Genomic DNA, 24,264 nt, shown 5'->3' with positions numbered 1-24,264 from the left:
TAAGGACAAAGGAGGAAAGGTCAACCAGTAGAACATGTAAAGACAATCAATAGATGTAGACTACTGCAATACTGGTTACTGGGGTATCTAACAGTGCATATCAGATGAATGGGTAATGGAAGAAACAATGTTACACCTTCAAATAAAACTAGTTTGAGACTTGAGGCACATGGAAACATCCTGGGGGTGGAAATGTAGTGTGTGGTGTTAATGTCACAGCAAAGGAAATCCTTTTTAAAAAGATGCTAAAAAAATCTGTTGTGGGACAGAGCACCAAAGGCCACTTTCACAGGTCGCAGTGACCCAGGAGAGAGTGAGCACTTTCACAGTGCATTTGCATGTTTGGTTTTTGGTTTTTCTGTCAGTCCGGGACTGTATGGGGATTTCACTGTGTTTGTTGTGGCTTAATTAAGCTGAACTTTCTCTTGATTTTTGTCATTAGAGCATATTACCAAAAAAAACAGAATTTCCTGACATTTCTTTCGCAACAAGCCAGAGTGAAAATGCGTGATCACCTGAAACGATAATAAAAAGCCGTGTTTCCCTGATATTGAAAATCACAAACCGAACCAACAAATAAGAGACAGGTGTATCATCTAGGAATTTTGTGCTGTTTAGAATACTGAAGTCTGTCTAACTTGAAATAACATATTTATCAGTTAGTCCTGTTACCTGGATCAGCATTGGTTAATAAGTAAGCTTAATCAAAGCTAGTTAACCAGAGCTGCTTCACATACCTAAACAAATGAATGACAACAGCCAAAACGAGAATGTGAGTGGGTTGGGATGTGGCTTGCTTCCATCTCCAGAGGGAAAATTCAGTGCAATACTGATTTGTTTGACCTGTCAATCATTCTGTGTATAAGGTATAAATTGGTATATTCTATTCTGTATTGTTACCAGTTCCAACACAGCTATAGGCCCAAGAGGTGGAGCTAATTCTGTTTGTCTTGACAGCCCTGCCCAGACCCCTAAGCATTTGCCTATACAGCTTTTCATTTTTATATTGATCCCAACCCTGCCTACCCCCATTATTCTCGGCCCCGCCCCCCCTCGTCTGCTTTTGTTCACCATCACAATGCAGTCTCTACAGGGCTATGCTACACACTAGGTCTACGACGGCATGAATTCTTGGCACGCCCCAGGAGCACAGCACCGATCCGGATACGTAAATAGCCACCGTGCGTCTGGATGCGGAGCCTTCGATTTAATTACTGTTTGTGTTCTGGATGAGTCAGTGATTCAGAGAATGCACAAGGGATGGCAAATTAATTCATTATTGAAATTACCCAGCATGGTTTTCCTTTTGTTCCTGTTGTGCAAACAGGAGTCGAATGCCCAGTAATCAGCAGACGCGGCGTGTGCCAATCTGTACGTCTAAACGACGGACTGCGGATCACAGGTCTGACTCTGCAGATACTTTGAACGTGTACATGTGCTCTGAAGTTTGAAGTTATGGGTGTAATCAGTCTGAAAGTTCAAAACCTTACCCTGAGCATCAAGTTGCGAGAAAAGCAAAGGTAAATGTGGAAATGGTGTTCCTTGCCACGTTGACCTGATCTTATTCCAGATTCTTGGTCATAGCTGGAAGAAACTGGGGGAGATTTTGCAGGAAGGGCAAATTATGAGATTTAATTATCGTTAGCCTTGACTGACAAGGGTGAAGATTTGGGGATGGATGGTAGAGACATATCCTTACCAATATTGTGGACAGGGGCATAGTAAGCGGGGGAACATGTACCCCCCACCATGTTTAATTTGGATTCATTCACCCCCCAATAAATTAACCTTGATTTTTAAATCATTCAGCTATGTAGACCTGTTCCTATAAATGTTGAAACCAAACCTATGCCCAGAGGGTCTGTATACCGAAGGCAAATTAAGTAGGACTGCATTAGCCTTCACACGAGAGCAGCCTTTCACCAAAGCATTGAGTCAGCCCTCTTGCATTCCAGTATTCGAACAACAAAATACCCAGGAATGGTGTTGACGGCAGTGTGCGTGTGAGGCCTTGAGACGTATGGAAAGAACCCAACACACACACGCTGTGAGATGGGGTTAGGCGCGATCCCCCCCGTTACGAGTTGGCAATCTCTAACACCCGCCTATGAAACATATCTTCCATAACGATGCCTGAAGGCTGGCCTATTATTCACCCTCAGGAAAATACTGTGTCATCCTGCCACCAGAAGTCAAACACAGACCTTCTTTGTTCCTGTTATTATTTTTAGGGGGAATTTCTCCAGTCTCTGCAACACTGGGGCAAGACACGAGTTAGGTTATGCCAGCTTGCAAGCTGCTTGATGCTGCGGGGTCCAATTCACTGACCATTACGGTGCTTGTGTGCAGCAACGTGTATTCTGTGTATTACGGTAAAACAGGTCTGGATTGGTTTAAGACCAAAAGAAGCGCACTTTCAGTTAAGTGAGAGCTGGGAGGCAGAATTCAGTTGCTGCACAATGAAAGCACAGACCAGTATATTGCGCGTGATCAGAGGTCCTCCTCGTAGGAGCCCTGGATGTTAAGCCGTTCTATTTGCAGCACAATGAACAAGCAGACTGAAATGACAGGTTACTTGCTGCACGGCCAGTTCCATTTAGAGCTGGAGCAGTTCTTGGAAAGCGTGATTGATGCTCGCTGCTGGAGAGGCAGGCTTCAGCATCATATATTTTTTTCCCTGCTACTGGCTGGAACAAACTCAAAACTGAATCAAGCTCTTGGCAATGCTCCAATACTCAAGACAGACTTGATACTTAAACCCTCTTCTTCTGCTCATGTTTTCCGTGACCATCAGACTCCACCAAACCTCACATCATTCCTTCAAATCGTTGACTCATTTGTTTGCTGATATTCAAAACACAGAACTGAGTGCACTGTGAATATTATTTAATGTTACCGATTACCATTTGTGTTCTATGGGGTACGTAGATACAGCTCATGTAGATTTAGCAGTGTACAAAATAACAAAACCCTTAGGTGAGGCCAGTGTGTGGCTCTGCTGGTTAGGAATCCATACCTGTGATGAAAAGTTTGTCCATTCATATCTTATGGTCAGCAGAGTGGTTTCACTGTTGAGCTCTTGAGTAACACCCTGCTTTCTGAATTGTATGTCAGTTTGGAATAAAGCATTTGAGATGTAAATGAAGATGAGATAGGCAAAAAGACAATTGAATAAACTGTTTTATTGTATATATTTTGCCTAAAGATATCTTGAATTGAATGGTGGCTCAGTGGTTAACATTGCCTCACACCTCCAGGACGGGGTCAATCCTGCCTCTAGTTCTGTGTATATGGCATTAACACTTTCCCATGTTCCTCTTTCCTGTACTAGCACTGGTTCTCTCTGGGTACTCCCATGTCTGAGTATGTGTCCTGAAATGGACTGGCATCTCGTCCAAGGGTGTCACCTGGTTTGGTTCCAGGTTCACCATAACCCTGTACTGGATACATGGTATCATGTATGGATATCTTCTGTTGATATTAGCCAGGATTTACACTATTTATGCTACATTATGGTACTTTTGGCAGAATGAAGGTAATAATTATTCAGATTATATGTTTTACTGTGTCACAAATGATGCCAATAATTATGAGTAGCTGTGTAAACCGATATCCTGATACTCTGTTGACAGGTTCACTTAATCTCTTGACGATCGCTGACAACACCTGCTTTCTGTACACATGACAGCCTTTATATTTTGAGCTACGGGATTGCCGTAAGACTCAGTGTTATTTTTTTTCAGAGTGTGTAAGGGAGATTTTTTTTCCCACGCAACACGTTTGAAGGCGGGAAGGGGCTCGCCAATCATTACGACTCACTCCGTAGTTTCAGACGCACCATATGAATCAGTACAGTAGAGAAGAAAAGTAACCACTAATCTTGCCCTCTCAAATATTATTCAATACTGCTGCATGTCTTTAACCATGCCTGCTGTGAGGCCAAGGGTCCTATTCCATCCGATTCAAGAATGCTGAAAACGTCAAAAATCCCCCGAAGACATTCGCATGTCTGTCATCACCCAAGCAGAAGTTTATTATGAATAATCCAAATCTCGATTAAATTCAGAGAATGTCAACAAAAAGTATACCACTTCAAAAAAAAAAACAATCGTAATATACTGCCCATCCAACCCCCCCTAAAACCCTCAGCATGCATCACCAAAAACCAGACTAACCATTCTACAAACAAGTCCCATCAGAGCCAATCACACACCTGACACCCCCAGAGGCAAACCGATCTGAAAATTCCCTCAACGACATCCAAAAATGCAAGGCTGCGGGTAAATATAGGGGCTCTGATGCAGCCTTAGAGGGCTAATAAGTTAGACTTTAGATTACAACCATGCTTCCATGCTAGGCACAAAAACGCATCACAGAAAGGTCAAGATCCATGATAAAACCACACAATAAAAACGTTCACATTCTGGATTTCTGTACAGCTGACCACTGAACAGGTGCAAATTAGGCTATACGGATGTCTGATGCGTGTTGTACAGTATGTATCATAAATTTCTGCAGTCACATAGCTGAATGAATGGATAATTTAAATATTTATTCAAATATAAATCTATATCATAGCGAGAAAGTACATATTATACATATAGAATCCATCCATCCATTCATTCATATATAGAAATATATGTGTGAGTGTGCATTTTTGTAATATATTGTGAGAACCAGACTTTCCCCATAATTTGATAAAAAAACAGTAATGTTTTGCATTGTGGGGACATTATTCTGGTTCCCACAAGGATAACCTCAATTTTATAAAAAAAATATATATATGTGACTGCAATAAAAATATATATATATATATATATATATTAATTATGATTCATTTTTCTTAATCTGAACAGAGTCCATGAATCATCCATACTTTCTGCATGCTGATCCTGTTAATACTAAAAACATATAACAGTCATCCTCACAAAAAAAGGAAGTCATGTTAATTATTTCTATTTCTTATGAGCTTTATGGCTTTTCTGGTCCATTACCCAGAAACAGTACATGGGTCAAAGGCTCTCAGCATAATTGTCTCCTCCCGATGACCTAATGGCTCAGCTTGGCAGGAATGGTCACATTCATTGTTCTATGATTTTCTTTTTTCAACACAGATTGAAAAACGTCAGCAGATATTCATTCAAGGCATCATTCATATTAACTCTTAAATCAGTGTCTAACTGGCTTCTGATAATATTGAATCTCAGAGTAAATACTACCTACGATTAGCCACTGTTTCCATAACAAACCCTGCACTGTAATACTTTGAACCGTATTGGAATTTTCAACAAAGTGTGCTTTTCCGTTGGGGTCTTCGATGTTATCTGTGCCTGTCAGGCTAATGAGGAACATCTCTGACATGGCAACGTGAGATGAATGGCCACGTTTGTTCCCCTGGCCCCAAACAGCCACTAATTCTTTAGTCCCTCTGTGTCAGATACTGTAGGTAACATGTCTAAAGAACCATTGTAAAATCCTCAAAACCCTAATATTGTTACAGATTTCAGTTTTGATAGAAACAGCTTCTTCAGAACAAATACAATTTTTTTAATTAACAATAATATATGTCACTTATATGTACTTGGTGTGACTCTGCATGATGTAGCTCAACAAATAGAGCTTCGCACTAACAACCCAAAGGTTGTGGGTTCAAGTCCAAGGGGGATGTATGTAAAATGTATGCCTTCATTTTAAGATGTTTTGGATAAAAGCATCAGATAAACATAAATGTAGCTGAACAGAAACAGACAATATGACATGGCCTCTATTAATACAAAACTTTAGCACAAGTACAGTCACAAAATTTTTGAGGAAAAAAAATGGTTAAGATACCTCCATATCAGTGTTTTAAATCAATATTCGGCAGATGCACAAATACTATATATATATATACTGTATATAAATATGAACAGAAAATATACGAAACCTTTCCCAAGCACGTATGGAAATTTTCTCTTAATTTTCCCCGTCGCTCGACTTGACCTTTTTGGCTAGCTCGTCACCGCCCATAATATTTTAAATTTGAACCTGACATGACTCACTGCCCAGAGCAAGTTGCCCGTGTCACTCTCTTTCACCCATTCTAGAGTTTCATCCATCCGTCAGGTGCCGTGGCAACGCAGCTGCTTTTCTGGGATGCCTTAAAGCGACGGGAACTCATCGTAAAGGGCTGCATCATGAGAAGCAATTACGAAAAAAAAAAATGTGTTTCGAAAGAGGAAGTGTGAATAGTGACAGACAGAAATACATCTTTCGGTTTGTTCACATGCCATCTGAAAACCATTTCCTACAGTGGGTTTGCAGGCATATTCTCTGAATGAAGCCGTTAGTGATCCCAGGAACATGGGCAAGGTTAAATGATCTGGTTAAGGTTTCTACGGAACTTTTAAAGTATCACTGACTTTGTGTTTTACCTATGCAGGGAAAACAGAAAAAAAGAAATTCCAGTTATTGAGATGCAAGAGCACAACACTACCTGTTTGGCAATGAGAAAAAAAAAGCTCTCGGTTCAGTGCAAAAACAAAAAAAACAAACAGGTACTCTATGTTTACAATTTTCACAGCAACAAGTTTCCAGGAAACAAACTGTGAGGCTGGTCTGTAAACTGCTGGCTCATGCTTCACCGAGGTCAGCTGTTGACCTATTTTTTTTTTTGACAGTGAAATAGATTGTTTTTAATCATTCATTACTCATCACGGTAAGAAGATGTCAGAATGGAGAATCAGTCAGCACATTTTTATTGGTCTGTAACTCTAATGAACAAGAGGAAAGTAATTAAATAAATTACCTCCAAAAACCTGAAAAAAGAAAGTGTCTTTTTTCCTACATTTGCATTGGTATGTCTATACAGGATAAAGGACAAATATTCACAAACAAGGATTTCGTGCGTGTGTGTGTGTGTGTGTGTGTGTGTGGGGGGGGGGGGGGGGGTGTATATATATATATATATATATATATATATATATATATATATATATATTGTTTGTTGTTCAAAAAAAGAAAATTCCTGTGTGTTCATGGAAATATATTTCAAAATTTAAGTATGAATTAAATTAAGGCAGCCTCTTAATCTACTTCCTGTTCTGTGCACATACTCCAGTACAGTGTCACCACAGACAGTGACTGTGCCTTTCGTGTTTCATTCGTTTTAATATGCTGAAATCCATCTGAATGAATCAAAGCTTACATTAAATAAATACATTTTTTTTATTTCTCCTTTTTTTTACTTTTCTAACCGTCATGAAAATAACTTTGGCCTTTCATTAGTGCAGGTACAGAAAAATGTATTATCTCATTTTCAAAAAGAAGATACAATTCATAGATACACGCAAGTCTATTACTCTCAGTCTAATTTAATGTGTTCTACTCTTTTCTACAAATATGAATAAAACAGGATGTCAATAACTAATTGATTAATGAAGAATGTACTGATTAATTATGTCCTGTGAGTCATCAGGTGGTTTACTATTTAAAATGACATTATTATTATTATTATTATTATAATGCAAAACTATTTACTTTCAATCATTAAAAAATTATATTTTGCTGGATCTACATCTTCTGTCCTGACCGTAGTTAAAAATGCTAGTTCTCGTTTGTGTGGTTGGAAAGCCCATTTTACACCACATCAATATTTCATTATTCAGTCATCATATCCCAGACTTGTTCTCATAGCCGAGATTGTGGCAACGGCGCCGGGCGGTTGCAGATAGAGCAAAGGACACGACCAGTGTAATGACAGAAGCTTTCGTGTCAATAAGAGCAGAGGAGACGGGGGCAGGGTGTTTGGGCTGTGAGACCAAGGCGGCTTCTACTTTAGCCAGGGCCTGTGGAGAGAAAAGTGGCCAGATGGAACAAGTTCAGCTTATCAGTCGTAGCTGTGACCATATTGGAATACGGTCAATGCTAGAATTCGTCCTGTTATCCTGACTTGACCCTGGACAGGAAGGTGGATCCCGGGTGTCTCTCAAACCACCCCTATGCTCATCTTTCATGTTCCAATACACTGACTGACCCTGATCTCCTGATGAGGATGCTCAATGAACCACCTCCACAACACCAACTTCAGAGGGTCGCCCTTACAAATGCAAGGATGACATTTTATTTCTAACATCCGTTCATTTTTCATTAGTAATATACTATGTAAAACGACTCTTTGAGCCAAACGGGCTCAGGAGCAGCGTATGGAGATTAGCACACCCTCGACGCCAGGAAGAATTTGATCATGGAACCATCTGTCCTGTCCGCTGCTAATAACCCATGCCAGATGGGTTAACAGATCTTTTGTAAGGTTCTCTGTCCAGGAACTCTTTGCTCCACGACTGTCTGGATAGTTGGATTTTACTATATTTTTATTGCCTTCTTTGAAGTGGACTACAGCTTCGGTAAGCATGTGTCCTGTTGGACTATGATGCATTAGGAATACCAGAGAGAGCTTCTCCCACAGCCATTTACAACGCCTAAACGCAGAGTCCTGTTCTCGGTGTGATGCAGCCACATGGTCGCAAGAGAAGAGAAAGAACAATATCACAGACCAAAGCACTAAGGGTTATGGAAAATATCTCCTGGTCTGGAGTGACGTGATGATGTCAACCTCTGGAAATCATTTCCGCTGACCAGCTTAATAATCATAAGCGTGTAATGAACACATGCTTGTATATAAAGACCGACATCTAGGAAATCTACAAAAATATATGACATCTGTGCCATTAAAAAAGACACACAGGCCTGACTGCAATAAAATGACTTACACACTGTTTTTAAGGAGGATGTACTGGTGTTACTTACAGCCATTAAACATACCTAGGATAAAAAAGACTGTTAACTGCGCTTCTGTCAAATAATTGCGGGGACTCTGTGGTACCTCTATGGTAAGAAAATGGCACCACTAGTGTTGATGAGCCTATAAAAAAAGGAGAATGGAGGAACCTAAATGAGTGGTGAAAGTAAATGATCAATGTTCTAACCCGTGTTTCACAGTTCATCCGAGTCATGTGACTCCGTCATAATAAACTACAGGCAAATAGTACTGCAGAACCCTGGATAGAGTCTCTCTCTCTCTCTCTCTCTCTCTCTCACACACACACATACACACACATACACAAACACACACACAAAATTATTTGGATTACTGTGCTAAACATTCAAGATTTTCTAATTGACTATTTTCTTTTGGTTCTGTTTGCCTACTTTCAACATTCCTAAAACTAGAGTGACTAAATTTAGTGAACATTTGCGGGTTGACAGTTTATAGGAAGTTCTACAAGATGGCAGAAAAACACACTTAATCTGAGCAAGTTTTGGTTCCTGATACTGTAACACATGATGAGGAAGCCTCACTTTAAGTCACTGGCCGTCCCATCTCAGAAACAACAAAAAACGGAGTGGGTTTTGGAAATATGCTGTTAAACTGATTTTTTTTTTTCATTCCAGCTGCCCTAAAGGAAAATTTAAGAATTATAAATAATGCCTCATGTCAGCAACTGTAGATGTTTCAGATATGAAGTATTTAAAGAGAAGATGGTGTTTGGGACTGTGGAAATACTATTCATGTCAACCACAAATTGCCAGGAAACAAACACAAAATAGCCTTATCATTTTTAGAATAACATTATATTATGCTCTGTAAGAATATTGATATGGTGCCATACCAACAATAGCAGGAATGATTAAGATCATATGTTACTCCTTTAGAGCCAATTAATACCTAATACTGTCCCAATGGACAATGCAGAATAGGCCTCAGGCTGTGAGACCTTCCTCCTCTCAGCCTTCTGCCCTATCATGATGTTTGGCTGAATCCCTAAGGACCTTCAGCCACTCAGCACTCACCACAGATTACGTTACACAGGCCTCGCCGGTGCACCCTGCGCATTCCTTTGTCTCGCGGATGTCTGCCCCAACCCCCGCCCCACTCAGCCACTCTCCTCCCAGCTGCACCGTTTCCCAGTATACATGATCTCACATGACTCAACAAATCCATTTGCTTGAAATGTGCTATTACAAGGAAAGGGAGGGAAGATGACTTGGCACGGGGTAACCATGAGTACAGCCTTCAATCCGGACACATTACCGCTTATCAGGCCTTTATAAAGTCCCAGAAAAGAATTAAAGACAATACAGCCTTAAAAACCAATGAATGCACACATCACTCTATGTAGTGAGACAATGCACTACTGCCTGTTCTACTATACCATTTATTATGAAGGTATCTACAATGTATTATAGATGGCTGCTTTAAGTAACGTGCTACTCAAACATCCTCCAACTGGTTCCTCTTAATTTCTTGAAATATCATACTTTTCTATCAAACATGAGCTTTGCATGTCAGTATGTGCCCTGTGATGGACTGGAACCTCACCCAGTGTGTATGGCGAGTGGGAGTCTCAGTCGTGCTCTTTAAACAGCTGGTCTGGCCCATACTTACAGATGGCAGAGTTCCGTTACGCAACAGGCGAGGCAAATCTTACGAAAATATAATTCGTAGCTGTTTGCCATATGTTTTTCCTCTTAGAAGTGTGTGTGGGTGTTCTTATCCTGCCGTCTGAATTCTTCATGAACTTAAGTATGAACGTTACGTGTACAGTAGTAACAGTGGGACTATGACTGCACCAAAGGAAGGTCCTTAAGCGAATCTAGCATCTAACTGTTCAATTAATCATTTCCCTAACCGAACTTGACCTTCCCTCTTAGTCTCAAAGGCGGTTTAAAGATTAGTAGAAAACACGCATGTGCGGTAGACGCAGGATTGGGTCTCCTTGGTGACTGGAGCTGTCTCAGCAGCAAAACTTCCCGAGCTCATCAGCAGAGATAGGGCGCTGTATGAGTTACTGAGTGTCTACAGAGGGAGAATCACTATAGTTTGTAGTAGGGAGCCAAAACTGTGAAGCGCCTACTGGGCAAATGGGCACATTGTTTACAACTCTTGCACAAAAAAAAGAAAAACATATAAAGATTAACCACACTGTAAATCATGATAAGATTAGTCTGTTAGACGTGACACAGCTGAGCTTACAATGAGAATTTTTTTTTTATCAGGTATGTTGTTGATCTATCATGTGCAGCCAGGAAAGTGTTTAGTATGTAATGCAGGAGTTACGAAAGATCTGATATCGGTCTCGCAAAATATTCCAGTACTTGCCGCACTAAATCTAACACAGCTGATGTGTCCTGTCATTCCGAGTTGGTCACGCCTGGTATGTTTCGCATAACTGATACAGGATCAGTAGATCCTTATATTGCTGGAACAGGCCCCTCGAGTGGGTAAATAAAGCCTAATTCCACCACAAGCCGCCAGCAGGAAGCCCCGCTCTTCATGAAGGCCGCCGGCTGCCCTCTGGAACAATTACACCTACAATCGGTCCGGTAGGTGCAGACGGTGTGCAGCCGCTGCTCACGGCGCTCCAGTCACACGCATCGCGATTCTGATCCACACGCTGCTGCCTGTCGCCACCCATTCGCAGATTAACAGCACCTCCTTTAGAGCTCCTCTCACAGCTATTCCAGTGAATGTGAATGAGCCAGAGGATGCAGTTACGGAAAGAGGGCAGCCGCACACGTGCGACAATGGCAGATATACAGTCCCCATGAATGATTCTGTGCCCCATTTTCATTACCTTAGTCTGTCGCGGTCATATATTACCCTAAGGGATATTCCAAATATTTCATACATATAATTATTCTCAAAAGATTCAGACAAAAGGGATTTTTTCTTTACCAACCATGATGCAACAATAGTCACACAGCAACAACACCTTCATTTTAAGTGGATCTACAGGCTGCTGCCATAGAACTCACTACATTCTCAAACATTAAGGCTTTATTTGAGGGGAAACAAACTTTTAAGCATAAATCCCCCGGGTCTCTGTTACCTCTGTCTGCCTCCGAGTTGTGAAGGTAAATGATGAAACATGCACACATACCCAAATGTTTCTCATTCACAGCGTCCCGCCTCAATGCGCATATCCAAATGCAAAACTGTATTTACCATAAAATTATAAATTACAGACGACAACACATTTACGAACATGTACACAAGTAATTATCAAGCACCATTTAATCATTTTAATTAAGACAAAAGCGGCGGGATAAGATGATTGACAATAGATCAACAATAATTAAATACACCATGATTAACATAAATAGATGCGTATTTCCTCCTACATAAGGTGCATTTAGAAAATGTACCGCCTAAAAAATGCCTATAAATAAAGCAGAATAGGACAAAAAACTTTCCTGTAGGTGTTATGAATCAATCTAATGCAAAAGGAAGTCCATAAATAGCCATATTTGCATCATTCTTTATTAGAGACCCTATCAGACTCAGTGCAGTAACTAGGCACTGCATGCAAATCCGGGATATTTTTTTTTCTTTGTCTGGTGATGGGCCACTGACGATGTCATACACAGGAAGTGGGCGCTCTGCCTTTTTTGTTTTTCCTCTCCTCCCAGCCACCTGCGACTCTCACCTCCACACAGCTCTCCACCTCTTCGATTCACACACTGTCACAACTACCGGCCAGAGTACGAAGAGGGCAAAAAAAAAGAGCCAGTTTCACACATAAATACACCTGGAACCCTAGGACTTCCAATGGGTCGCTTTGTCGGATATATATATTTTTTTTTTCAATGAGTCGCATGACTAAACCTCCACAATCATGTTAATAGAAAGTATTTTCCTTTTCGAAAGAAGGCAAACTAAAGTTAATGATATGATATCATGTTTCACACCCATTCATAAAAAATCGGATAATGTGTTAACACCACAAAAAGAATGTACTGAATGATGATGGTATTCATTACAGAGGATATTTCAGATTTTTTTTCTTCTTAGGTTAAGAAAAGCTTGACAATTGCTTCATATCGTTTTCACCGGCAAAATATTACAAATCTGTCGTTGTGACGATTCACCCACCTATCCGCGCATTTTCCAATAACGGCTTGCCCAAGTAGGGTAAGGGTGATTTGGAACCCGTCCCAGGAAACAGTTGGCATAAAGTACATCTTGGATGTATCGCGGGGTTGTTACTCTCACACGCGGATCCACTGGAACAGGAATGCGGAAACTGAGCGCCACCATTTTTTTAGGGGAGGGGTCAGAGAATCAGAGTGCCGCTGGTCGCCGGACGCGGAACCAAACGGAACATGTAACAAAAAGAGCGGATTTAGACAGACAAGTAGCACTGGCCACGAGGTCAAACCTCCCAGCATCTGAGAACCAGTTACATCTATCCTTCCCGATCCGGTCCTCGAGGACCCACGGTCAGTCCATGTTTTTGTTCCTAGAGATCCTGGAACCTATCCCAGGAAGACCCCAGAAAGGGCACACACTCACACACAATTAGACGCTAAGGGCAATTCAGAGTCCCCCATTCCCCAAACTGCATGTTTTTGGGCCTGTGGCATGGAAACCGGAGGAGACCCGAAGGAGTGGAACCCAAACCCAGGAGGTGTGCGGATACAGTGCTATCTACTGGGCCACTGTGCAACCCAGAACCTATTAAAGAAATGTAGAAGTTGCAGACTTTCAATGTGCAGATTCTCATACATATTGGATCATAAGCCAATTAGTTTCAACATTCACCACAAACAAGGTGGGGATGCTATTTCCAGCCGGGGATGCTGATTTCCTGTCAGTCGTATCATATAAGGACTCCAGGGTTCTTATTTATATATGTATTTATTAATACTTATGACAGTTCTTGTGTGGCATCACCAACAGAGTCCAAGATCGCTGACCTGCTGAGTAGCCCTGGCAGGCAGACAGCAACAAATCCGCCGGGGTCATCTTAGTCCTCCCCCCCCCCCCCCACCCCACCCCACCCCACTTTCCTTTCAAAACAATGATCTCACTTCTTTTACCAGGAATCTGCTGATTGTTTTAAATGTCAGTCTCAGGTTCCTAGGCGACTGCAGCCGCTCGTCCCTCATCTAATTTAAGTCTGCCGTCAGACAAAAAAAGAAAGAAAGAAATAACAGGAAGAGGAAAGGAGAGAAAACTCCTTGTTGGGAAGTGACAGGCTGAATCCTGGAACAGGAATCTGCACAGGCGGTAGGCAGTATTATTCGAGATTACAGTCGTGACTCTAGAATGCTCTTTTTCATCTAGTGCAGTGTTTCCCAATCCGGTCCTGCTTTTGTTACTGCCCAAAGGTCCCAGAGGACCGGATTGGGAAACACTGATCTAGTGTGTTTAGTGACAGAGCAGCACCAAAATTAATGCACCAGTATGAGCTAACATACCAGTAAATCCACCAAAGTAATTGATTTCTGAAGCACGGAATTTGTACGCATGTGACATTCTTTCACAAACTTGTGTGCCTCTAAAGCTGGCTATAAGGGGAAGAGTGTCTGGCTTATATCTACCAATGTACTTCATGCTGAAAGAGCTCTGAATCCCCTCAACAAAGAATGCTCTGAGGGCAGAAGGGAAAATGACTGGTTCAGAAACATGACCAATCAGATTGTAGAGGAACCAGTGGAAGGGGGACCAACCAATCAGATGTCTTGATCCCGCCTCCTCTAGTTGCTTGGACCCACCTCATCTACAATCTGATTGGTCATGTCTCTGAACCAGTCATTTTTCCTTTGGCCCTCAGAACATTTTCGTGCAAGTAAAATTCCCACAAGCTACTCCTAATCCCCCTGGACCTCTCTGCAGCACCCAGCACAGTGACACATCTTTGCTTCATGGAGAGAAGGTAGCATCAAGGTACCCGGACACCTGCCCCCAAGATATAAAAGGAGGAATGTTTTCACTTCTCTCACCCCATCCTTTACCCCCTGCTGTGTGTCATGTCCAGCCTGTATTGCCCGTCTGATCCTTTACTTTCCTCTCGGGAGCATGGCTCTAAGTTAGCCCTGCCTGGGTCTCCTTAGTCTTACCTCTCGTTCCTGCCCTCTTGTTAACCAGTCACAGCTGCCTTGTGTTTGCTCCCTTGTTAGTGAGATATATTAACGTCGCTCTCCAGTGTTTGTTCATGCCCTGCCTTTCGCTGCCTTCCTCATTTTAGATTCCCTGCAATCTTGTTTCTTTTCCGTTTTGCCCTCTGTTGTTTAATAAAGTCCTTTCTGTTTGCCTTCAACTTCGCTTCCCATTTGTTTCGTTCCGCTAGTCGCGACACTGTGTCAGTTAGCAGGGCTATTATCTCACAAATTCACCCTGTCAAACCGAAACAGCATTCACCTCACATCCCCATGCTCGGGACAGATCTTTGCATTTTTATGTGCAGAAATATCTAATGAGTGAAATAAAAATGCTCAGAGTAGGTCATCATTGCAAAACTGAAAGATGAAAATTCCATAATAGAGAATCGAAGAGGTGGAGCAATTCCATAATAGAGAATCGAAGAGGTGGAGCAATTCCATAATAGAGAATCGAAGAGGTGGAGCAATTCCATAATAGAGATTTCAGCAATAGCAAACGTAAGCACGGTAATGGCTTGTGTTTTTACTTCCGTGATGAGGCAGCAAGTGCACTATAGAGTTTCAAGGGTACGTCACCTCTTGTGATTATGGCCAAGGCAGCAATATTACGCAAGCGACATTACAGTGGAATCCATCATTTAGAAGAATGCTTTTGTTACTGCACATTAAACATCAATAAACATCAGCGGCTCCCAAAGACCTCAGCTCCTGTAGGTCTGTTCACTCTGCAGCACCAGGCCCTGCACTGTCATACATACATTGTATGTGCCGTTGTTGCATGTTGTCATCTTGTAATTGCAACGCTGGAGGTTTGGTGTTGCTACCGTTTCCAAACGTTAATTTTTTACCATCACTTGCAACTGTGATGCAACATCGGGACAACAATTACCTGTCACTTTTCTTTTCTTAAGGATGGTCCTGTAACGTTCAGTAAAGCATAATTCATTATCGCACATAGACATGCAATGACAAAGAAAATGATTATGACATTAGTACTTGTTTTAGGGACTTTTCTGCAATGGCTGTTATGAAGAAGATGATATGTGAGAAGCTCATTAATTCAGCACAAGATCAATGCAAAATAGTAAATAGTCCACTTGCTCACTTCCATATCTGTCATGTGGAACCACTTTAGCAATCAAAAACAGTAAATCTTCCATTATTACCCATCACAATATTGTTTACAGTTCTATTCATATGACAGAAGTGTTCCATCAGAGGGATAATAAGGTTAGTAGAACATAGCCTTTACATTTCCTACAGTTTTTTTTTCCCACAGGACAAGCTGAAAAATATTACTTTCCAGATAACACTGGAAATATCTCCTCTTTGAATGCAATGATTTCACGAACACAATTCTCCCAGCCTGCGCTATTTGACAGTTTATCAAAACACATTTCAACAGTCATTGAAAAACACCACTGATGCAATAGAAATCACACTTGCTACTGTGCCTAAATATTACAAAAAAATTCCTGTTAATTTCAGTTTTTTACTGATTTACAAATGCTGGTATTATTTTTCTGACAACTATGTAACATTTTGCAAAAAGCCACGCTGCCTGGTTTTTGCATAATTCCATAATATCTGGAAAATAATCCATAGCTTTAAGGAATTTTCATATTTTAAATTCCAACGATTGTTGTTGTCAAACAGAGATTCCATTCAAGCCTTGCATTTATATCACTAGACCTCAAACGTTGGTGTCCTGGACCACAATACTCGCTGACCCTCTCCAACGCTTTCCTTAAAATGCCCCTGAAACGTCTTAAAAGCTTTCATATACATTTTTAGATATGCCATTCAATATCACACACTTTACCAGTTTTGGTTAAGGTATTAAGATAACTGGATGATTCCATTGAACATATCTGTGATAATCAGACCGTATTAGCTGTCAAAACTATGTACGAAATTACTAGCACTATATGACCTATTTCCACCGATCACCATACGCTACTGTAGCTCACATTTAATAAGTGAATAGTAACAAACAGTCCAGGATTGCGACATTAACGTAATAAGGCATGCATTCCGGCTGTACTGGTTCACATTGCACGATTTAAAAAAGATTTCTTCACAAGCAAATGTTTTGTATAGATCATCTGTGGGAATCTTGCGCTGCATCTCTGCCACTATTATTGCAACAACTGTATTAAGATAGTATGACTGCAATTTCTTTATAACAGTGCAAATATAATGTACAGAAAAACTCAAATTCCCACATACCAAACAATGCATGTATATATGACTTCACACCGAGAGTTACAAATGATAAAGCATCGCGTTATATAGTGGGCTACATGCCTTTTCTATGGTCAAGAAATCAGAGAAGACCGCCTAAAATTACATGACCTATTCTTAAACGGAAAACACGGGGCTAAGTCGGACGAAGCCTACCCCCCCCTATCTCGTCCGTTTTCTGCGGTGCATCCACAAACAAGCAAAGCACGCCGCACAAGCACCCTGCGCCCAACTTCGGCAGGCGAGACGGCTGACGGCTGCAAGAATCCGGACGTTTTCTGTCAGACTCCACTTGCGATCGCGATCGAAACGAATACGGTCAGTATAATAGTGCAAAAAACAACAGTGCAGTACGTAAAGAAGTAAACGCGTTTGCCTTTTCGGATTTGAATTCCGACGATGCTGTGCGGGGCTCAGAAAGACCAGCCAAAGCAGCGGTTTACTACGAATTAAACTGTCATGTCAAGCCACGAGTACCATTTAAACGGACGCAAAATCATACACAATCACTAGTACCGGAGAGACATATTTTACATGAGATGTGTTCATGGCGCTTACCTTTTAACTTTCGCTTTTTTCTCCTGAAGTCCAGCCTTTATGTCCGTTTACAAAATTAGATCTTTTTTTTTCGCATGGTGACTTCCTTCCAGAGTTTCTTAACCCTCCCAGGATGCAGGAAGATTACGTTTCGATGTAGGGTTTCAGGTTCTTCGCCGTGCAAAAATGGTATCTCGTCGGCTATAAAACTATTATTAAACGGACGTCAAAACGCGTCTCGATCCAGTACGGCGTGCTTCTCCTTCTCCGCTGTTTGTTACGCTCTAATGGAACGCCTACTCTCAATCGCTACATTGTTGACATTCGAACGCTGACGTCATGCATCCCCTCATTCACAACAGCGTGAGGTTTTGAGTTGCGTTACAGCCCCGGGCATACAGAGGAGCTACTCCGGAGAAAATCCGCAGATGGGGTTGGTGAATCGCTATTACGAATGCGGCGCAGCGCGCAACCACCCATCCTTTTTTCTCGGCTCCACGGGTCCCGGTCGCTCAGCGAGCGGAAGAGAATTGCGCCATGACTAATGAGAAGTCCGTACGGCTGCGGATGGGCTCACGCCTAGAATAAGGCCGGGGTGCACACTGCGAGATGGGGCGTGGGGAGTAAGAATTCGCAATAAAATGCCGTTAATTGAATGGCATAGCCGCGAAGCGATAATTTAAACATACCTACCTCCCGCGTTTGGAATTGGCAGTTATTTGGCATTTAATCAAGCACCGGCGGGCCGTCAACATCTTGTGATAATTTCTTTTTGGAAATTTTCCCTTACCATAAGTAATGTAAACAAATTGTAATGTTTACCAGGCTGTTGTTTATTATACTACTAACAACATATTCAAGAATGACCAAAATCATTATTTTTTAACTTTAACTTGTATATTTTTTGCTTGTATATTTTTAAATGTTTTGAAATAGCCCCCAACAAATGCATTTAGCTGATGTATCAAATGCGCAAATTAAACACGGAAGCCAGGAAAATGAATGTATCGCTTACTCCAATTATAGTCTTCCTAGATAAACATAAATATCGCCTGTCGGTCCTTTCATAAGAGGAACAGGAAATAAGCCGATAGATGAATAAATGTTTGCTTAATACCAAGGAATTACTCATTCCATTAATGTAGACCACGATTAATTAATTATTTTTTTTGTTTTCAAGAAAGCTGTTAGAGGAAACCTTGCAATATTGCATAAAAGATAGTAGGAAAATAGTATCAGTCAGCATGAACCCTGGCGTATATTCCTTATTAAGTGTTGCTCTTTATTAATATTTCATTTTTCATCTATTTGAAATTAAAATTTTACTACTCCCATAGCCTACCTGTTTAGATTAACCGTATTAACATAGTGACCATAATACAGAAACTATTACGTTCAGTTTTTTGAATGACTTGTTAGAGCATTAAGTAAGTAACAGCAGAAAGCTGACAGTTTAGTCCAGTGTGCAGCTACCACTGGGGATGAACTTTACTCCAGTTGTCACATCAGTTGCAGGTGTTTTTAATACTGACTTGGCAAACGGAAAGGAGCCTATTCAGTGTTACATACAAAGCTCTTGTATGTCAACCTTATAGTTACAATCATCATTCACACAATGCATTTATACGTATAATTAATAAACTGGTTAAGCCTGCTATACAAGACACATATAAACGCTTGAAACACACAATCTGTTTGGACTCCATGGCAACAAAGACCTTTTACAGGGACATAATTTGCAATACATATAATGACTGGAGTGTTTATGTAAGGCTGCCAATAAGAACTAATAAGATTTAACAAATGTGGATTGTATGTAACAGTTATGAAAGATATTTATATGCATTTTATCAGAATGTTAGTACCTATATATACATCTACAGCTGATATGAGTCCACATTCTAAAATGAATTTTAAACAATTAAAATAATAATAATAAAATACATAAAATAATAATAATTAAAATTAATTTTAAACTATTTGAAACATACTTTAAACTGCTATGCTGTATTTTTCATTTCAAGTCATGAATGTTGAAGACGTGAGCCATGTAAGATTTTGAAATTGTCTGTAAATCCAATAAAAATAGTCCTTTAAAAACAGATGATGTGTAGTGCAAGTGTTATACTTTATGCTGTGCACAGCCAAGCCACATATGCTCGCACAAGAAACAATTAGTCACAAAATTATTATTTCCAGCTAAGACTTTTACCCTAAAGCAGTTCTGCATTTAATTATAAATTATCTATCTTTACACAACGTGTTTGGATTTTAGTTCCAGAATACGACATTTTCTGCTGTTCTTAAAAAGAGAAATATTGTGTTCCATGAATTTCAGATGTAGCACTAACATCAAAGAACAGTCAAGCATCAGTCTGTAGGACAACGACGACTTTTACTGAAGGTTTAGTGACAATTTTCTACATCCAGCAGTAAAATGTACCACAAAACCGTGCAGAGAAAATGCAAATGTCGGAAAACTCTCCATGTCTCTAACATTACATACTGAATATATTGATTTTCCAATGTGCAAATGCCACTTTTAGCACTAAAGTTTATTGCATTTTTTCCCACCATACAAAAACAAACAAGAAAAATCATATAAGGCTGCATTTAAGCTCCCCCTTAATGGATTGAGCAGACCCAGGCCATGAAAGAAAATTGCAGTGCACATTATTATAGATCAGCGTGACCACTTTACTGCCTGAGCCATCCATGCACTCAAGGGTCTAGAGTTCATCAGATTTCCAGTACAAGTGCACAGGCTCATTTGTTCAGTGCACAATGAAAGACGGCTCATCAGACAGTATCACACTGCACTGCTTAAAGGGCCATTGACTAATTTTCTTTGTGTTGGTGGAATTATTAATGATTAAAACCAGGTGTTATGAATCGCATGTTTACAATGTAATGGCAAGCATGTAGGAGCTTGGCTTTGGCTTCCGGCCCCCGGCGTTTCTCAACGGCTTTATTGACTCATGACCCAAAATGAACTTCACCCATCATCACTCTCGTGTTTCACCTCTGAGTTCAGGCAAATTTCCATTTGCATAGCGTGTGGGGGTTAGCCTTCTTGCATACAACTTCACATCAAGACCACCTGGAGAAAAAGCTATCTAATTATATTGTTAAAGGAGCATTTAAAAATATGGTATTAATATTTATACTCATAGATCGGTGTTTCTCAACTCGACACACCTGTACCAGGTATTCGGTGTTCTTGATTGTTCAATTTGTTCTTGATTGTTTGGTTTTGATGTACTGTGAGCTGGGAGGGACCAAAAATGTGGACTTTGGGCATCCCCATGGATTGAGAAACAGCATTCTAGATATAAAAACATAGCAAAAAGAAAATGCAAATGTAATATTTTTTCCAGAGTGAAAACACAAATTAGTCAAGATGAATGTATTGTGATCACCTGATAACACACGTAATTCATTCGGCATAACTCTCATTTCAGTAAATCTAGGCGGTATTTAGTATCACAATATGTTCGGAGATTGTTTTCTGCCAGGACCAGCAATAGATTCAGGATCTGAATTGCCTGGAAAGTGGTTTACATGTGAAGAGAGTTAATTCCCCAAGGAAGCTCTCCAGGAAACAAACAAAGAAAGCAGGAAGTAGCCCACTTGGGCAGTGTTCCTGCCCTCTACGACTCTCACCGCCCCCACCCATCCTTATATCAATGCAAAGGTTAACTGAAACCTTTGCGCTATTTCATTTAGCCATTTAGAAAGCTACCATGTTTACTTTAATGATCTGTCTTTACACTCTTGCATCCAGGAAATATATCTCTGATACCAAGTGCAAGCAGGGTGTCGCAGTGGCTCAGTGGCTAGCATTGTCATCTTGCATCTCCAGGGTTGGGGGTTTGAATTCTATTTCTGCTGTTTGTGTGGAGTTTGCATGGTGTCATGTGACAAGCATTTAGGCTAATTAGCATATCTAAATTCATTGTGTAGGTGCCCTGTAATAGACTGGCACCCCACACCAGGTGTGTCTTATGCCCAGTGTTTCCCAATTCAGTCCTCAAGGACCCACAGTTGTTCCAGGTTTTTGCTCCCTCCAAGCCCCCTACCAGACTGCACATTTTTGCTCCCAACCGGTAATTGGGAGGGAGCAAAAACGTGGACTGTCTTTGGGTCCCCGAGCACTGGATTGGGAAACACTGCCCTATGCTAATCACTACAAGCGTGTGTGGAAACGCTGCCCATTTTCCTCCAATAGGAGCTGCTGAATACCCATTCATCATGTCCCACCCCTCAACACACGGCACCCGCATCAGTGTCCTTTGATTTGCATGCAGTCAGCCAACCGTTTCTTTCCACTAAACAGACTGAAAACTCTGTCTAGCGATGCACTTGGAAAGCAGCAATGTTCATGCATCTTTGCCCACTACCCATCATTCATTCGGCTGTTATTGTAACATTAATAATTTATTTGCAATTAAGCTACACTATATCAGTTTATTTAGAAATGTAAAAGCTATATTATACTTGAAAATATATAATAACGCAAACATTACACCCCTTTATTATTTGTTTTAATGGGCTTAGCTTAACAACAGTCTAAAATTCTGTCTGCCTATTAAATTAGCCCACAAACTCCACAATACATCACCAAGCCTAATTAAACATTTTTTTTTCTCTACCAAGTAAAAATGCATATTTAGCCCAGTCTTGTAAATGTTTGAAGAGCACTTTTAATAGTTCAGAAAATGCCGTTTTGTACCACTGCACATTTTTGTTAAAAAGAAGATGAAAGCATCCTTCTGAATAAATGTTTCTAGGTCTATGAAGAAAAAAGATCTGAAACAGCTATGACACAATTGGTTTTGTGCATTATAATGGGTAGAGACAAATTTTTAGTGATGATTACATTTTCTTGATATATGTAACTCACTGCAATTGCAGCTGCGACTTAATGATTAGGGTGTTTCCCCAACTGAAGACAAGATTGACCCTTGCTTGCCTGCAGCAACAGTGCCTCCTGCAGGTCGGTCAGACACCTGCAATCTGCCAGTTGCCAGTAGTAAGTGGATTGAAGTGTTTTTAGTCTTAAAACCTTCATTGCAAATATGCAAAACATGAATTAGCAGACTGCACTAAAGCTGCATCTGATTTCTAGATGTTTAACTGTGTGTCGATCTAGTCGCTTTGTGTTACGCCTGGGAGTTACTGACATATCTGAGCAAAGCGAGAAACTGACCTGACACCCAGCTCCCATAAACAATAACTCATTCTAATGCTTGAAGGAAGCAAGCAAACCCGGACAGACAAGGACGCATATACACACTCTTATCATTCCACAGCTAATGCCACATTCCGTCATTACTAAAGTTGAAATAGCTCACAGCCAATGTTGTTGTCTCCCAGGCACCCTGAATCCCCCCCAGGAGAAAGGTCCCCGGGGATAGCTGCCATTTCACACGCGCACACAAAGAGGAATATGCACAGAGAAGTGAAAGTAAGCAGGAAGCTGGTGAGACAACGCGAAACACCTTTTTCTTAGTGTCTGTGCGATTGCTGTCAGAATAGTTAATCCAGTTCCCCCTAAAAGATGTAGGCTATCAACCTAGGAATGTGAAATGGTCTAGGGCTGCAGTCAGATGACAAAAACTACACCCACAATTGGTAGTATACTATTAAAAAGAGGATAAAAGCAGCAATGCTTCATTTTGCATATTTAAATTTTAAATTGACTTCCTTAGGCCTATATAGGTGTTGATATGTGGCATCATGTCTAAAAATGCCAGTCCTGTGATTAAAAACCATACAAAAATTAGAATCATTATCATTATGGATGTTTTCTGTAAACACATTTATGTGACTGTCTTAAATTATTTTCCTAATGTGAATGACTTGCATTGTTTATATTATAGTGTATATAACCTTTAGGGTACAACAGCCATTCCCTGGTTAAAAAAAGTGCAGCTCGTTTTACATTTTGCCCTTCCTTATGGGGGTTGATGTCAATGACCACTTTCGATTGCTGAAATCAACTGGTAAACAAACACAGGTCCACGCATAGCGAAGATGAGTGATCACTTTTTAGGATGGCCCAAACCTCAGTCTGTCGCATATTCGCTTTCTTGAAGGCTCTTGTCACCACAAACATACTTGAGCAATTACCTTGCACCCACACGCTGACAAGTCCAGAATCTCATAATTACAGCCCACTGCACCGACCCGATCCAGCTGGATATAATGTGTCTTGGGACTGGAAAAAGAGTCAGGAAAGGGAGACTGGAGCCCGATTAAAAGTCCCCCTGGAGCCGCAGAACTGATAGATTGGAGACATGCAGTCTGACACCATTCTCGCTATTCAGTAGGGTATTGGCGTCCACTAATCCAAAACGGTGTGGGCAATCTTCCTTCTCCTCCGCTACCCGCAAGTTCCTACCACCAGGGGAGAGGTGTGCGTACCTTAGATGCTCATTCTAGTGGGTGTTCATTACTTGCCGCTGGCGGATGAGTGTCAGTTCAGCACGGTAACCATGTGTCGCGCATAAAAATAGCAGCGCGGTCTGAAGCTGTGGAATTTCACAATGTCATTTC

General features: G+C 40.8%; 1 protein-coding gene and 1 long non-coding RNA gene across 2 annotated transcripts in view; both read right to left on the bottom strand.

Moving 5' to 3' along the window:
- The window catches only part of bach2a (BTB and CNC homology 1, basic leucine zipper transcription factor 2a), a 41,911-nt gene extending 23,800 nt beyond the window's left edge, over positions 1 to 18,111 (bottom strand). Inside the window, exon 1 of the mRNA XM_023839285.2 lies at positions 17,728 to 18,111. The gene's annotated coding sequence lies outside the window, so the exon portion shown is untranslated. The remainder of the gene's footprint in view (positions 1 to 17,727) is intronic.
- A 2,044-nt stretch (positions 18,112 to 20,155) lies between these two features.
- LOC140578318 (uncharacterized) lies at positions 20,156 to 23,150 on the bottom strand. The gene is made up of 3 exons (XR_011982417.1): positions 23,061 to 23,150; positions 20,905 to 21,031; positions 20,156 to 20,806 (listed from the first exon to the last, which is right to left on the bottom strand). It is a non-coding gene; the product is annotated as an uncharacterized lncRNA (long non-coding RNA).
- Positions 23,151 to 24,264: the final 1,114 nt, after the last annotated feature.

Source organism: Paramormyrops kingsleyae, chromosome 14 (genome assembly GCF_048594095.1).
Source record: "Paramormyrops kingsleyae isolate MSU_618 chromosome 14, PKINGS_0.4, whole genome shotgun sequence".
NCBI classification, from domain to species: Eukaryota; Metazoa; Chordata; class Actinopteri; order Osteoglossiformes; family Mormyridae; genus Paramormyrops; species Paramormyrops kingsleyae.
The sequence above is the reverse complement of the archived record's forward strand: the minus strand, read 5'-3'. Positions and strand labels throughout refer to the sequence as shown.